Below are 17,622 nucleotides of genomic sequence, written 5' to 3'. Positions count from 1 at the left end.
ATTTTTGCTGGAGTATTAAAAAAAAATGAAATTTTCCTCAAATGATACAATTTAAATAAAGATAAATATCGTTTAACAAATTTTATTTAATACGAACTTATAATTGTTTAATACAAGCTTTTTAGTAAATGAATGAAATAAAACAACCAAGAAATGGGTCTCTAAAATAGGTTACTGCCAAAAGTGGCAGTCCTGTGACACAGGTTATCACTGAATTAGGAATTGTGAAATGAGGAGTGCTAAAATAGTTTTGTCAAAGTGGGCATTGAATAGGATCTCCAGGGGAAATGTTGAATTGAATTAATGCTGAAAAGGAAAATAGGAAAAACATTGTCATTTCAGTTGCAATATTCATACTTCTAGTTAGGCAATTGTTTTTAAATAATTTTTAGTTTCCTCTCTTCTTTGAAATAAGTAAATATATCCAGAACAAATATTAATTCTGAGTTGTGTATAATGAAAAGATTTTTTATGAATTTTTTTTTTATTAAAAACAATGGAGGGCATACTTAAAGAAATGAAATACACAATTTCTTAAGGAATGAGAGAAACTCTTAGCTGTTTGTTGCTACAAGAACTAAAAACACTTAAAATGACTAGATTTGTTTTGCATGTATAAATGTTTGACATTAGAAAAGCTAAATTCTGACAGTGATAATGAAGACAGTTTGTGACATTCAAATCATTTGATATTGTATCTGTTTTGTGACTACTATTTAAAAATTAAGATTTATACTTTTAGATGATTTATTTCTTAATACAATAGATGTGATTTTAATTATCCAACTGTGTGGAAATAATTAATTAATTAATTTTTTTATTTTTTTTTAATTTTACAAATAAATTTATTTAACTACAGCTTTAAAATATCTGCTTCTTGTATTGCATATGACAATAGGATTATAACCATTGACTAAAAGTATAGCAGTTATCTACCAATTAGAGAAAATTGATTGATTGTTGAATTATAAACATTTTATTAAATCTCTGCTATAATAGTAATTTTTAAAAAAATTAAATACAGAAAGATCTAGAAATTACAGAACATTGTAGAACAGTGTTTTGATACATTACATTAGAGTAGGCCTGGCCAATTGCAAGTCATTCCATGTGCTACTTTTGATGATTCATGATTTTGTTCCTCTAACTGCAGCCCATGGATTTTATCCATGAGTTGCAGTTAGAGGAACAAACAGAAATGGAGAGTTGTTTTGATTTAGTCTATTTATAAAAATGTAAAATGGGAATAATTCTAAATGTAATTATGTATTTTAATTTATTAAATATCACTGTTAGAAATATTTATTAAAAATCTCTTAAACCCTTTATTCCAAATGCNTGGTAGTACACCATTATTGTTTTTTGCAAATTTGTATATATCTTTTTTATATTCCTTAGCTCCCCCTTATCCTTAGCTTAAGCTTGATAATCGACCCCCAATAATGTTATATCAACCCCTGGTGGTCAATATCGACTACTTTGGCAATCCCTGACCTGTTCTTTCCTGACCTGACCCTGAATTGTGAACAGGGTTCCACAATTACAGGGACACCCAGTTCAGACACAATTACAGGGACACTGAGGAAATAGCTACATCCTAGCTATGTCCTCAGTGAGTTATTTTTCATTAAAATAAAAACTTAGTTAAAAGTGTATATCACTTTTGCTTTGCCTCTCTAATTTGCCATTCCCTCATTTGTATTTCTTACTCTCTGGACCTCCTCTATTACCCTTCCTGCATGTTACTGAAAACTGTACGATTATTTCATGTGTTTTCTGTTTAGAAAGACCCAAAAGTCAGCCACAATTTTTATGTGAGGAATGTCTTATTTTACAAATCATTACATTAATACTTGAATACTGAAAGATTGAATTTATTTGAGTATCAAATTTATTTGTATAACTCACATAATAAATGGTGATAAAAAATAAATTTAACTCTGGATTATATGCAGAGATTATTAATTAAATTGAGGATAATGATGGATTACAGGTATTCTGAAAATGTTTGAAATGTCAATTGAAATTATTTTTTCAAAAATTATTTTAATATTATTTGTAATTTTTGATTTATACTATCACAAAATAATTTCTTTTAAGTATAGAAAATTTCTGGTAAATAAATGATTACAGTATTTATCTTAAGGATTTGTCTTTGTTTTGAATGCAAAAATTTTTTTCATTGACATAATTTATGTGAAATTTGATAATAAGACTTTTCCTGTTATTAGAAATAGCAGAAACCACTATTGTAAAGGAAAAACAAGTTATACAATGGAAAATAAGACATATTTTCAACATTGATTTGTTCTATCTTGTTGCCTTTGTTTGCACTTAATTTGTTCTGCTGTTTTGTTTTTGCAAGCAAAATGTACAGTAGAGCATCGATTATCCGACTCAATTGGGGACTCAGGTTGGTCGGATAACCGAAAAGAATGAAAAAAATACATTATTAGTATAGTATATTAGGATATCCCATGTAATTAGTATATTAGTATATCGCTATTAATATGAACGCCGATTGGAGGGGAGATTTTTATTCCCTACCATCGGGATGGTCTAAGGTCTTAGCGTATGTGGGTGGCAGTTTTTAAAGGCAGCAAAGATAAGTGTTTTACAAAGGTAAACCGTTTATTCCGGACGATAATGCTTACATAATTTTTTTGGCAAAGGTCCTTAAGTTCAGAACTTTGGGTTGTCTTCGAAAGTTGTTTTCGGTGTCGATCTGGTCCTAAGCTGGAGGGGCTCCGTGACTGTGTCGAGTGAAAAGTTCGAGATCTGAAGTGACAGCACACAAAAGATGAAAGGAAGCACGACAGCTGTCAACAAACGAACACAACAGGTAGTCTAGGTGGAAAGTCTTGGTGGAAGTCCTGTTGTCCTTGAATTTTGCGTTTTTATAGGTTTTTTGTGATCGGCTTCTTACTAATTGGATAGATCTTACATCATCGTTTTCTAATTGGTCTTCCACCTGTCTCCAGGTGTAAATGGAGCTTCGTAAAGTTCGCGGGAAAGGTCGGCTGGAGATGGTTTATCCGACACCATCTTTTCGACTCTGGTCGCATTTAATTGTTGACTATGACACCTACACTCATTTTGACATTTTTTCTAGTTTCGTTTTACTTTCTAAACTGCGTCTTAACTTTAATATTTTAAATTTTCTTCTTTTATATTTAAAATTTGGTTTTTCCATCTACTTTTGATGAGCGTCAACATCAAAGTCCGGTGTCGCCGATTCGACACTTATATAATTTGCTTTCTTCAGGATTTAACGTAGCAAATTTTTACATGGAGCCATTTCCGGGGCCTCACATTAACCAACTTTGCGTTGAATTTTCATCGATGTTTAGCCTAACAAATTTTTTTAAAAATAATAATCGCCACTATTGTATCATTAAAAATTATTTTATTGCTCACAAAACAAACAACCACTCAAAATTAGAAAATTAAGTCTTGTTTAAATACTGGTCTCCCTTCAATGGTTGAGCCATTGATGCCAGCTAAAATGCAAAAATTTAACAAAAATAATATTAAAGTATCCAAGACATAGCCAAATATTGTAGCGCCACATCACTAGAGGACATTTGAAATTTGCCAACTAGAACGGTTGGTTAACCGATGTGACAGTTAATCGGGGGTTGGATAATCGATGCTCTACTGCAGGGCTTCTTAAACTATGGGTTGCAAGATTTTAATGCAAAATATTGAAAATCATTTGTGAGAGTTTGAAAATGGCACGCTTTGTGTCATAGGTTTTATGAGTTGCGCTTTGTGTCACTTCTGGTGCAGCGAGACAACGATTCAACGAGCAACACTAGTGTGAACTAGTGTAGTATTGTCACTTTTCAGTGTATTCAGTTGTCTCTGCTCCATTGTAACACAAAGGTAAACTATGGTAGTACACCATTATTGTTTTTTGCAAATTTGTATATATCTTTTTTATATTTTTTGGGGGTCGCAAAAAAAATTACAATCATAAATGGGGTCGTGAATAAAAAAAGTTTAAGAAGCCCTGCTCTACTGTAATAACATTTTTATTGAAGAGTTGAGCTAGATAGAGGTTACCTGTAGCCTATTAAAGGTTACAGGTAACCTCTATCATTCATTAGCCTCTGGGAGGGAGATTGCAACTTCACATACAGGACACAGGAGACACAGGACAAATCTTTTTTTTTTTTTTTTGACAAAGTTACACCTTATATGCCTTAAATTTCGGTAAATAAAATGATATATTTTAAGGGTTTAAAATGAAAAAAGTAATAAATTAAACACCATAATACTAATATTACATAAATTAATTTTTTAAGCAAAAATGGAAAATTGTAATGGACACAAAATGATCATTTTAAGTGTTTTCTGATTCATCTTCAAATATGTTATTCATGTAATTATTCTATAGGATTTTATAGTAAGTATTATTTTCAGTAATATATGTTGCTTTTATAGGCAAACATTGATATTAAAAACTAGTTATTATCTATTGTATTTATTTTTTTTATAAATTATTGCTTAATTAATTATATAGTTTGAAATTGTTATAAATCTAAATAATAATTAATACTAACGCAGTGTTTTTCTTGCATTTATTAGTGTATAATGAGTTGTAGATATCCTATTGGATATTCTATAAATATATTGCCAGTTTATCTAGGGGGTCATTCATAAATGATGTTATGTCCCAAGGGAGGAAGGGGAGTTTAAGAAATGTGACAATCTGTGACAAGGGAGGAGAGGAGGTTTAGTGCAGCATTATGTCACTGCTTACTAACATATACAATTTGGGTTATAGGTGAATCATGTACAATAAAATCATGCATGCATTGTTTTTTTATTCTGTAACTCTCAGTATTGATATTGCAAAATTCCCCTAGAGATACCACTGACTACGAACATTTGCATGAGAATAAAAATGCAAAAAGTTGTATAGGAGAAAATTTGATCAGCACAAGTTGTATGTAATTTATCTTATCTCATAATTTTTGGACTTGTACCATTTCTATAGTCAATCCTAGTTTTTTTTAAAAATCAAGCCTCCTACTTGATTTTTGCCATCCAATACAGTGATGTCAAATCAAATGAATGTTACCTCTACTTATGGACGAACGTTCATTTCTGGAAAATTCAGTAAGTTTCATTTTACCATTTTTTGATTAAAATTTGCATTAAAAAATCCAATAGAAAAAATTTGAGAAGTTTTGGAAGAAGGAACTTTTCCTTCTGTAGAACTGTTGGCTGTGGTGTGGCAACATTGGTCCAATAGCATCACATTATTTAGCATGTTCCAGAATTGGGCATGTGGCAAATTGTGGATTACAATATGCTTCCTTGAAAAGTCTGCACAACCATTCTCAATGGTCTGCTGCAAATTCTCAAGGCCAAGCTCTAGTCAATTGAAAAAAATGACTGATTTAGGTTGCAGCAAGAAGGCAGAGGGAGTTCATGGTGATGACTGTATGTGACTGTGCCAAAGATGTTGAAGAATTTATGGACATGGAAAATCTCCTGGAAAGCATTTGCACAGGAATGGAAATAGCACCTCTTGGTATAGTTTCAATAAAAGAACACTTAACTAGTACATGAGAGTGAAAAAAATTTTTGGAATAAGCTACTTGATATTTATACTGTAAATAAAACTTCTTAAACTAAATTCCACTTATGATTGTTGTACTTTTAAAAAAGGGGGTGCATCTCATGTTACATCATTTTAAAAGGGGGTTTGAAAAATGTGGCAACATGTAGCAGGAGGGAGCAGGAGATTAAAATTCACCAAAAATAGCATGACATCATTTATGGAATTGATGTACTAAATATATAAATGATTTCATTCTTTATGTAATATAATCTTATAAATATAAAATACATGCCATTGAAATAAAAAACCAATATCAAACAGGAAAAGATTGAATAATGTAATGAATTTAAAATAGTCTCTGCTATTATGACAAATGTTTTAGATATTTCAAAATGTTTCAACTTTCAGAAAGGAATTTATTTAGAAAGCAGTTACTTCTTCCTAGAATTACATTATAAATCTCCTTTAAAAGCAAGATTAGTATTTTCTAGTAATTTCTAGTATAAGAATAAGGAATTTTGGAACCCTGTGCATGAATTTGACTGACTAATTGTACAACTAACAATGCTTGCTATGGAAACATAATGTAGAATCAGTCTGATCAATTTGATGGGATGAAGTGTAAACCAAGTTTTAAGGCTAGTTTACATAATATGACTACCACTGACATTTTGTCACATCCAAAAATATATCTACAAGATTTTTGGCAATTCAGAGGTTTACATGATGCACTGAATATGACTTTCAAATCATCCTAACATCTGAGCATGCACAAGAGCATTTGTTTCTGTCAAGAGTAGTAGGAACATGATTTAACACATAATTCACATTTCATCATTGATTGGTTGATGTGAAAGTGAAAAATCTGACAGATTAGATTTTCTGTGGCACTGTTGCAACTTGTTGAATCAAAGTCACCAATAAGTTGAGTTTGTTCAAATGAGGCAAACAGAGCTGTTGAGAGGGAGTTAGAATTGGAAATATTTTCTTGGGCCAGAAAAAAAATTAGGAGTGCCTAGTGGTTCTTACCTCTATAAATTAATGCTATTTTTCTAATAGAAAATAAAATCTTTAAGATTGCTTTTTTTTTAAATAAAGAAACATTTTACATATTTTATTTGTTCAAAAACAAAATGGCAAAAGAGACCTGGGAACAGAGTGGGTTGAATCCATTCATATTGTGGTTACAAACAACAAATTGTTGGCAGTAGTTGATAAACCAGCCTTTATATATATTCAGTTTTTAAGCAATACTGTTAATTAATGAAATCCTTGGAAAAATGGAAAAAGATGAGACAAACTTTTGATGACTCACAGATAACATGTCTCTAGTGTTTCTTGTGAAAAACTAAAGACATGTTAGAAGGGGTTAAATAAAATTTCAAAATTAAGCAATAAATTAAAATACAGTTGTCCCTCTATAGTCCGACGTTTTGTAATCCGACATGCTCAGTAGTCCAACACACCTTCCATCAAGGTCCCCATCTCCGTTACGTATCTGTTTGCACAGAAGCATGTTGCGACGTGAATCTCCCCACCCAATTCTTACATGATGACACACATTTCATGTGTTTTCCATGAGCAGTTCTGTTCGAACAGTTGGAGTAGAGAATATTGTAAGTTACTGCTAGCAAAACAATGCGAAATATGTAATTATTTTCGGTAATCCGGACACTTTTGGTAATCTGACACACCTTTGGTCCCATACCTGTCAGATTATCAAGGGACAACTGTACTTATTAAATAAAGCAAAACAAATTTTATTAAAAGTGCTTTACATAGTAATTATTTTCAAAATTTACTGTAACAAATAAATGGTTTTTAAGAAATTAACTGAACCATATTAAATGAAAAATTAAATTGATTAATATACCTGACTCCAGATTTGAAATATGAAAGAAATAACTTTGATTCATGTTGTTGTACTTCCCGATGTTGTACTGGACTTCCTCCTAAAACATCATCCAATTCAACAGATTTGATTGCAGCTGCACCTGCTTCATCCTATACAATTATAGTAGAATTTAAATAAACCATAAGATAATTTTTTTAACTTCTATACTAAATACAGAAAATAAAAACATTAACTAGGATAATTAGAGAATTAGTTTGACAATAAAGAAAAAAATTATTGTAGCACTTCAAATTTAAATTCTGCTTTTCCACATGTTTCTGAAGTTAAATTTGTGTTGAAGCTTAAATTTGAGATTTAACATTGCTTCTAGTTACTAATTTTTTTCTGAAACTCCTTTTAAAAATGAATGTGAATATTAAANGGGTGTCAGCCGCCCGGGGCGGAGGAAAATAAAAGGAGCCTCCCCTTATTTAGATATCTCAATTTAAAAGACTAAAATTCATTTTCGTCACAGAATAAGAAATGAAAATAGTACTGTAGTTAAATTACAAAGTTTTTTCACAGCTAAATCTATACATAAAAGCATTTTTTTTTCTTATTGTTCTTGTTAGTTTTTATTGTCCAAGTCAAGTGTTTCCCAGTCTGGAAATTTGCTTTCCATTAAAATACAGTATTGTAACAATCTGCCAAAATTATAATTTCAAAATTGGATCAAAGTTGAGTTTAGTAGAAGTTATGGTATAGTTTTATTATGTGGCAATACTGGTTATGTCACATGCTCTTAATTTAATGGGTTTTTGACAAGGAATGGTATATATACTCTCTCTTATGGCAAATATACCTATGGTTGTGTTCAAATTTAGATGGTTCATTGAAATTAGTGGTAGGATGAATCTATTTTAATTATATCAAACAAACATTAGCTTTTTTGGATGAACTAAAGTAAATGTTATAATAAATCTCCTGTAAAAATGAATCTAAACTTATTGCGTATCCTAGTATCGTATCGGTGTGGANATGGCAAATATACATATGGTTGTGTTCAAATTTAGATGGTTCATTGAAATTAGTGGTAGGATTAACCTATTTTAATTATATGAAATAAACATTAGCTTTTCTGGATATTTGGTTGAATTTAATATGACTAAGAATTGTTGCTAGGCCTGCATTGGAATAACAACTGAGTTCTATAAAATTTTTATGCATTGGCTTTTTTCAATAATATTGAGTATGTTTGATATTTAGAATCAAATGTAATAAAAATTTTGTTTTTATTTAAAAAGCAACAAACTTTCTGATATGCCTTTTTATATATTGTTCCTGAAAGGATATTCAAAAATAGAATAATTTTAATAAACATTACTAATAGGTAAAAATGTAGATCAGATGTAGGTCAACCTGTAATGACATGCCCATTTTTGGTTTGCAGTGATATATATAATCCATTGTTAGAAGTAAACATAAGCACTTTACAGGTCTTTCTTTGTTATATACACTGATATTTAGTTTTCAGTTTCACACCTTTTTACTTAACTGAATTCATAAAAATAATGCTAAAAATTGTCACCTGCATAACTGTAACACACATGCAGTTTGAATTAATGGGAATTTCTTGTAATTAAGATAGTTTGAAATCCCATTAGTTTGTAACTGTACTCTTGTCCTGGCCAAGAATATAGAGATTTACATGTTAAGGAATTTGGTTAGTTTGAAATACAGCTGCTTTGAAATTTGAAGTGAAAATTTGTTTTAACTGTGATATGCCTGTCAATTCCTTTGTTTAGATCAGTGTTTTTCAACCTGTGGGTCACAAAGCCATACATGGGGGGTTGCGGGTAAAAGAAAAAGACAAGTGTTTGTAGGTCCTACAAAAACTACAATTTCAATGAGAAGGCTGTGCCTGTTTATTTTACAGTACAATTAGGTTTTTGATCGATATTTAAATCTCAACAGAAAGAAAATTAAATACGTACCGGTAGTTTTTAAAATCACTAACATAGTTTTAATATGGCCGTGGGGGTCACCAGAATTTTTTAACTTGTAAAGGGGTCGCGTATTCAAGAAGGTTGAAAAACACTGGTTTAGATTGAAGTGCCTCCATACTATAAGAGAACAATAGACCAAGAATAACTTTAATCTGGTCAGTATGACTTTGTTTTTACAGTAACACACTTTTTGGTGTCACTTTACTACTTGACTACTTTTTTTTTCCATAAAATATGGCTGGGTTTCAAGATTGGGCTACAAGTAGCAGATTGATATATTTGTGGGGTCATGGCTATTACATTTGGGTGACTTACTACTAGGGTTTCTCAAACGAGATCCCAGTTTTTTTTTACTCAGGAAATTCTTCTCATCCTGGGAAATCCTGCAAATTTCTTTTTTTTTTCTTTCTTTTTTTCTTTGTGTTAAGATTGAGGAAAGTTTGCAAATAGAAAGTATAATTAACTCACAAACTGTCAGAATACATTTGTATTTATTAATTTTAAGCCTACTTATTAGTTTTTTTTTTAATTCTTGTTTGTTATGGCATGTCACAAATGGTCAATAATCAATAGCTTATTTGTGGCAGGACTCTCAAAATTCTTTACCTGTAATATCTGGAATAATTGTGCTTATGCTGTCTTAATTTTTAACCATGCCCACCAGTAGCTTCAATAACTGCATAACGCCAAGTTGTGCAGTTGGGCAAGGATACAAATGAGTACAAAGTCTGTAAGCATGAAGTTTTTCTTCATAACCTGATTATTAAAGACAAATGAACTGCTGAATTATTGGGCTATGATGTTTCTACTAAAGCAGTCGAGGTAGACAAATCAAGAATGTAGCACTTCTTTTGTTCTCTAGTAATTTTGAAAACAAACTAGAAATCTTTCAGGATACAGGTGAAAACATAATATTTGGGGTTTTGCACCACCCCAGAATTGTTGACCCTTCAAGATATTTTCCTCCAAAGATGAGTTTTTAATATTTATCAGTATACTGCCTGTTCTACATGCTTTTCATGTAGATGTGTGCTTTGATGCTCACTTATTCTCACCTCAGTGACTAGGTGGAGCCCCATGCCATCTAAAACTGTATAACATCAAGTATTCCATGAACAGTCAATTGGGCTACTTGAAGCTGACACGGTCGCATGGGCTAAATAGTTAAATGTGATAGTCTTAGCAGAGTGATGTGGACAACAGTATTGCATATCAGATTAAAGTTACAACTGGTGTCCCATTGACGGAAAAGAACTCATTGTACTTCAATGCATATTAAATATGCGCACAGATTTTGGATTACAATTCTAAATATTCTTTATTTAACCAAATATGTATTGAATTGGACATAGTCCAATTCAATACATATTTGGCTAAAAGAAAACTGCATTTCTTTTGTAGTCATTAAAGTCTGTTTAGTTTTCCTAAGCAATTTTATTTTTGCTTTTAACAATTTGGAGAGAACAAGAAGTGATCATGTACAAGTGTATAATTCAGCTTGCAGTGATTCTGAAAGTACAGTTAAATTCTGATGTAATTAATTCCATAATAATGAAATTTTCAGAATAGGAAATAATTTTCTTGTGTTTGGATAAACATACTTGTGGATCATTTTAGATATCTTTGCTGGCTTCTTCCTATATCTAATGCACAATACTCAGTTTTGTCTAAACTTTTCAAAACTTCGAGCTCCTGTACCAAAAATATAGTGACCTTGTCAAATTTGTTAAACAATCTGTTCAGTAAGTAGACTGGCTCTGCTGCTCTTCGTTTTTACGGCCTTGTCAAGATTTGTGAAACAAGCTGTAATAATAAATTGTGTAAGAGAGACCTCATTTTAATGAATCAATAATGTAATGTAATAAATATTTTTTATTGCAAAGCCTAAACTTCTCTACTCTACATAGAAACTGGAAACTTTTTTGGTGTAAATTAGTTTTTTTTTTAAAGTATATTTTTTGTTTTTGCTCAATTTGTTTAGTCATATAGTGTGTTGTCTGCAGTCTGGGAACAGCATGCTTAGAAAAAATGCTTTGTAAACTTTTTTTACTTCATTATGGTAATATTACAATCATTACATAGCTAATTTGTTTTATGTTTATATAAAAATTAAGATATTGTTTAGTAATTGGTATGTGATTATAAGAGCTTCACTTTGTCCATTATGAAATTTTGCTATATTGAATTAAATTTTTGTGATCACAAAAATTCATTTTAGTAAGATTGGACCTAAGTATAATAGTCTGCTGAAGAATTTTATGAAGTTGTTTGTGTATGCTGTTTTGATAATCTTATAAATTGTAGGAACTAAATTTGGTCAGTTATTACCATAGATTTTTTGTAACTTTTGTAAATGAAATTGTGGTAACAACTTTCATTTACAAAAGTTGTTACCACAATTTAAAAAGGTTGCAAATCCCCAATCCAGATGTTATACAATTGAACTTTGAGTGTTTAACTTAAATGAATTTGATTACCGTGGTGCCTCGTATAATGTACGCTGCGAACAATGGACTTTCCGTTCAGCAGTTACATGAGGCGAACAAGTGTGAATGATGTTTCCACTCTTTTGCCGTTGCCAATGACAATCTGCTATTTTTTATAATATATTAGTATTATTAGAATATATTATTAGTATATCTGAAGTACAGAGCTTCTGGCTTGCTTCCTTGTTTATTATGTACATCATCTCACTGCAGGGTATTTACATTTATTCACATGTTGGGCAAATCATGGCTTCTAAAAAAACAGAAAGGTGATTTCAATTTAAAAAAGCAAGAAATCATCAGGAGGAGTGAAAGTTGACAAAAACTTCCTTGTCAAATGGGGAGAGGTTTAGGAGTTTACCAACACTCATTATCCAGACAGAGCTGAGGACAACAGGATCAATGATCTCTACAAAAACACCCTTGCCCGTCATTTCCAACAGGTGTTGAAGAAGAGAGAGAAACAGACCACCTTGGACATATTTTTCAAGAAGCCAGCTGCCAAAAAACAAAGGATGGAACAAGAGGAGTTAACCCTGCAAGTTCCCGTAGCCTCTCCTGAATTTGACTACGATTAAAAAAATAATAAAAGTAGAACTGCTGCAATGTATAAAAAGTCTGTATCTATATGAATGTGTGAAAAAAGTGTTCCTCCACCTCCTCACAACATCTGACTACCTGACATAATTGGTGACTGCTCCATTTTCATTTTTTTTGTGGTACCGTACGGTTATTTTATGCTGCGGAATGAATTATATGTTTTAACACACATTTCTATGGGAAAATGCGTTTCGTATAACGGACTTTTCACTTAACGGATGTGCAACTGGAACTGATTAAGTACGTTATACGAGGCACTACTATATTTGGAGTTTTGAATCAATAGTTAGACTTTTTGGAGTTTTATGTCCTAATCCAGATTTTCACATGCAGCATGTGTAAGCTAGATTAATAGAAAATGTAACTGAACTTTTTTTTAGTTTTCTTAATTCATAAAATATGTCGGAAGTTAGTCCATAAGTTTTTGGTATAATGCAAAGTTTTATTTTTGTTTTCTTTTTGTTGGTGTAGAATTTGATTCATTTATGAATTCAAATAAAAATTTTGTTGAAATTCATTAATTTGTTACTTGATGATATTGTTGATTTAACATTAATTGGAATGAATTTTTGAAAATGTTTTTAAAGTTTAATATTGAGCTTTGATTTAAATTTTAATGAAAGGGCGGAGTTTCCATTGGCAGTTAAAGAGTGTATTGATGCTGTTTATGGAGCTGCTACTTCTTCGTATTCAATTGTGAAAGAATGGACAAAACAATTCTGATTAGTGATAAAATTTAAATGTTGTACATGCCAATTTATACTATTAGAGAAAGATAACATTATCTTTTTCTAATAGGAAGTGTTTCTGTTGAAAACAAACCACAAGAAAGGTCTACTGAAATGGCTAATGAAGAAAACATCAATGTTTTCAAAGACTGCAGCTAAAAGTCAGAACATTAACAGCAAAATGTGTTATATCAAACACCATAGTGTTATGGGTCCTACACGAACATCATTGTATGAACACGATCAATAAGAGATGGATGCTAAAACTTTTTTCTTCAATTCAGTTCAAAAGGTACAGCAAATGAGTTGTAGAGTTTTATCTCTGTGAAGATAGAGAAAAGTTAAATCGGTTTGACAGAGGATCATGATTAAAAAAATCATGATCCTCTGTCAAAAAGAGAATCGGTGGAGTGGCATCATCCTAGCTTTGGAAAGCACAAGAAAGAAAAGGTAACAAAAATCTCAAAAGAAAATCATAATCAGGAATTTTAGGATTCTGAAGGGATCTTATTGATTGATTTTTTAATGAATGCAATAAAACATTGTTACCAGAAAATATTATGCTACTTTATTGCATCAAGTAATTCCATTAAAGAAACTATAAGGTAAGCTGTCTTGCAGTGTTGCTGTTGCATGGTAAAGCATTGGTGTACAAATTGATAACCACTCACCATATCAAAATTACTTTAAAAAAAACTGTTTGTGGAACCAATTTATGGTGTGATAATGAAACATCAAAAAATATCAAAAAAACAAATGTTTTTGAACCCCTTCTGGGCTCTGCATCAGGTTCTTAACTATTCCTGGATGGATATTCAATTAACTAATGCCGTTTAAATAACATTCAATCATAAGTTTGAAACGATTTACAAAAAAACTGTCGTGCATGTGCAAAGAGTCAGCCTGCCCGGATACTACAAGTGGTTAGAGCATGCTGGGAATCAACTCTTGCCAGGCCAATGACAAGACAATCTCCTCTTTAAAATTTATGTACATGGTTTTGATGGAGGATTTAAAGATGTGCATAGCCTCTAACCATTTGGGGTGTTCATTGAGAGGCACAGTGAGGAGATTGGCCTGAGTAAAGTCGGCCACTATGTCTGAATATGTGACATAAGTAGCAAGGGCTGTGGAGGTTCTCCTGTGATGAATATCCACCTGATGTTATTGAATTTTGCCACCCACATACCGTTAGTAGAGCCTATATATATATTATCCCTTAAAGGAACACTATAGACTCTGATGCCTAAAGTCTATAGTCCCTTTAAGGGATAATAGATGTAATAGGGACATGATATATATAGGCTCTACTAAATGGTTCATGGGTGGCAAAATTCAAGAATTCAAGATATTTTGTTATCACATTGTAAATTTGTTCCATGTATGCAGTTTTTTAAGTACAAATCAATTATTGTGAATGCTACTATTCAAAAATGTGGTTTCAAGGAACTAAATTATCCACTTTACAGCTTTGATCTGATTTCAGTGATTGCTTTCAAAATTGAAATTGGTTTACAGGAGGGGGAATTTAAGATTGATGAACTGCAGTCTGCTGTAGTAATGGCACATTTTGAAGAGAGGATTTCGACTGTTAACAGTTCTATACCTTTATAAAAATAGTGTTGTAAGGAATTGTTGACATACAAGAGACTACAATATATTGAAAAATTAATTTATTTTCCTGTAGTAAACTAGGCCAGAAATTTTTGGACATTACCTATGTTGATCTATTTCATCATTTTCTGCTATAAATATTACAGGCTAATTGACTAATAGGTTATTATTTGTAATGTCTGGCCATTATGTGTAATGATTAAAATGACTGCACAGCTGCTAAATATTAATATATTAAATTGACCAGACATCATAAATAAAGCTATATTCCCTTTGGGAAATTTGATTTTAAAGGGGGAACCACTCCACTTTTTCATTGAAATAATTCACAAAAATAAATAATTCTTAAAGTATTTTAAGAACAACATACTCATATTACATAGGTAATATAGGTGTATTAAAATTCGTAATCATTTCACTTTTAAAAATATTTCAGTTTGTATTATTAGTTATATTAAGCTAATGTTAACAAAAAGTATTGTTAACAAAATTACATAATTAAAAGAAACTTCTGTAATGTCATTTTGGCTGACTGTCTAGTGTCTGTCAATAATCACTCCTCAAGGTATCGTTGTCACTTTACCCAACAGATGACAGCAGTATTCATATTGACCTACAGTGTGAGAAATTATGATAAAAGAATGTGAAATTTATTATAGGGCTTGATTTTGTTTGTCATTATTTATGATGTACTGTACATGTTAGTTAGTCCATAACATATACATGCATTTATTATAAAATGTTAAAATTTGTAAAGTTTGTCCTCTGAAGAACTGCTCAATATGCACTATGAGGATTCCTCAATTTTTCAGTACTTGCTAGCCTCACTTTCATGTTTTGTCCCTGTGTTTGGTGCATCTTGCATCTGTGTTTAGTTGTTACTTGTCTTTATATTGATTTTTATTTTTTTTTAGGAAGCTTTGCAAGCATTATTACACTACCTTGTAATAAGTTTTTGCAGCAAATTTGTGTGATTTTGATTTGAAATAGTTGGTTGAATTACATCTGGCAACAAAATAGTCAAACCTTGGGTTATGAATGCCCCTGTTTAAGAACAATTCAGTTTACGAACAAAATTTGGAATGCCACATTTGCTCTGGTTGCTGTATGATAATTCAGTTTCCAAACATGCTACTCAGCAGAGTTGTCCATCGATGCTCAACTTCCTATACTTCCTATGTTAAAGAAAGCCCGATGAACCAACCAATCAATGACAGGACTACTTACTCAGAAGTTAGTGGTGCCAAGATTGCCTCATATCATTAGACGTTACAACACAAATTATCAATGATGATGATGTTCAAATTATATTTCAGTGCTCATGGGAGTAAGATCTAATTCTGTTTTTTGGGGTATGTGTCACAATTGGATTTAAATGAAATTAATAAATAAAAGCTATATTAATTGCCATTAATGTAATATAAATAACATCCATGAATTTGTGTTTAAAGCTGCTTAATTCAAATTAAATAACAAAAATTTATTAATATGTTGTTTTAAACTGAAACTAAAAATAAAATCAATTGAAACATATTTCTGAAAGTCTGGATAAAATACTTGTTGATTTGGTTATATTTCATCCCGGCAGACTTGAGTCTCCTGTTTATAGCATTTTTTTTGTAAAGTTTTGGTTTCTGTTGACTGTGATATTTTCTATATATTATATTATACTGTATATTATTGTATTGCATGTGTAGGCAATTTTATGCATGAAATACAACTAAAAAGGTAAAGTAAGGCTTTGCTTCGTGGGTCAGGAACAAATTTATCCATTTTAAATTGTTTCTTATGGAAAAATTTGTTTTGAGGAAAAAATTGGTTTTTGTACTTTTAAGAATGAATTAAGTTAGTAACCTGAAGTTTGACTATGTAATTAATTTTTTGATGTCAATTAGTTATTATACTGGATGGAACTGGCTAATTTTTAATGTTCTGGTACTGTGAAAAATCAATGATTCTACAAATTGCATAATTTTTCAAAATACTTACATATGTTTACTTTTTCCATTTCTTGTAAGTATATTGTTTATTGTCTTCTCATAAGTGAAGATTAAGTGAATTGAATGGTTACAATAGAAATTCACAGTTTACTGCCAGATTTATTATAAAATTTCGGCAACCTTTCTTTCCAATTTTCAGATTCATTAGTAGACTCCTAGAAATAAAATAGAAACAATTATCATCATAAACCTTAAGTTTATTATGGAGTACTAAATATTTGTGTATAATTTAATAATATATAAATACTGCACCTATAANAATTCACAGTTTACTGCCAGATTTATTATAAAATTTCGGCAACCTTTCTTTCCAATTTTCAGATTCATTAGTAGACTCCTAGAAATAAAATAGAAACAATTATCATCATAAACCTTAAGTTTATTATGGAGTACTAAATATTTGTGTATAATTTAATAAAAAAAATTTCTCAAAATTGTGTTTTTTCTTCAATTTAGTGTGTGTGTATATATATATATAATGAAAAGATGCCATTTATCATGAGTTTATTTCACCAGTTGGTGATTTGTTTTACCACTGTGATTAAAATATCACCATGTAGTAAAAGTTGCACTACAACAGAAAGCCTGATTGGCATTTATTACCACTATTTCAATTTATTGCATTAATATTTGTGCATTATCAAAATTAAGCAAACTAATAGTTGAAAAATATTTTATCAATTGTAATTGCTAATTCTGAAAGCAGATCTTTTGACAAAATAAAGTTAAAATTTAATAATCAAAATAATTGTAATTTCTTATTATAAAATCAGACTCAATGG

At 30.8% G+C, this 17,622-nt stretch overlaps 1 protein-coding gene across 1 annotated transcript in view; it reads right to left on the bottom strand.

Moving 5' to 3' along the window:
• LOC111632284 (gelsolin, cytoplasmic-like) overlaps window positions 1–7,572 on the bottom strand; it is an 89,141-nt gene extending 81,569 nt beyond the window's left edge. Inside the window, exon 1 of the mRNA XM_023376680.1 lies at window positions 7,446–7,572. The gene's annotated coding sequence lies outside the window, so the exon portion shown is untranslated. The remainder of the gene's footprint in view (window positions 1–7,445) is intronic.
• Window positions 7,573–17,622: the final 10,050 nt, after the last annotated feature.

This window comes from Centruroides sculpturatus, unplaced genomic scaffold, assembly GCF_000671375.1.
Source record: "Centruroides sculpturatus isolate CEXI.00-Female unplaced genomic scaffold, Cexi_2.0 scaffold543, whole genome shotgun sequence".
NCBI classification, from domain to species: Eukaryota; Metazoa; Arthropoda; class Arachnida; order Scorpiones; family Buthidae; genus Centruroides; species Centruroides sculpturatus.
This window is presented reverse-complemented; position numbering and strand designations above follow the sequence as displayed.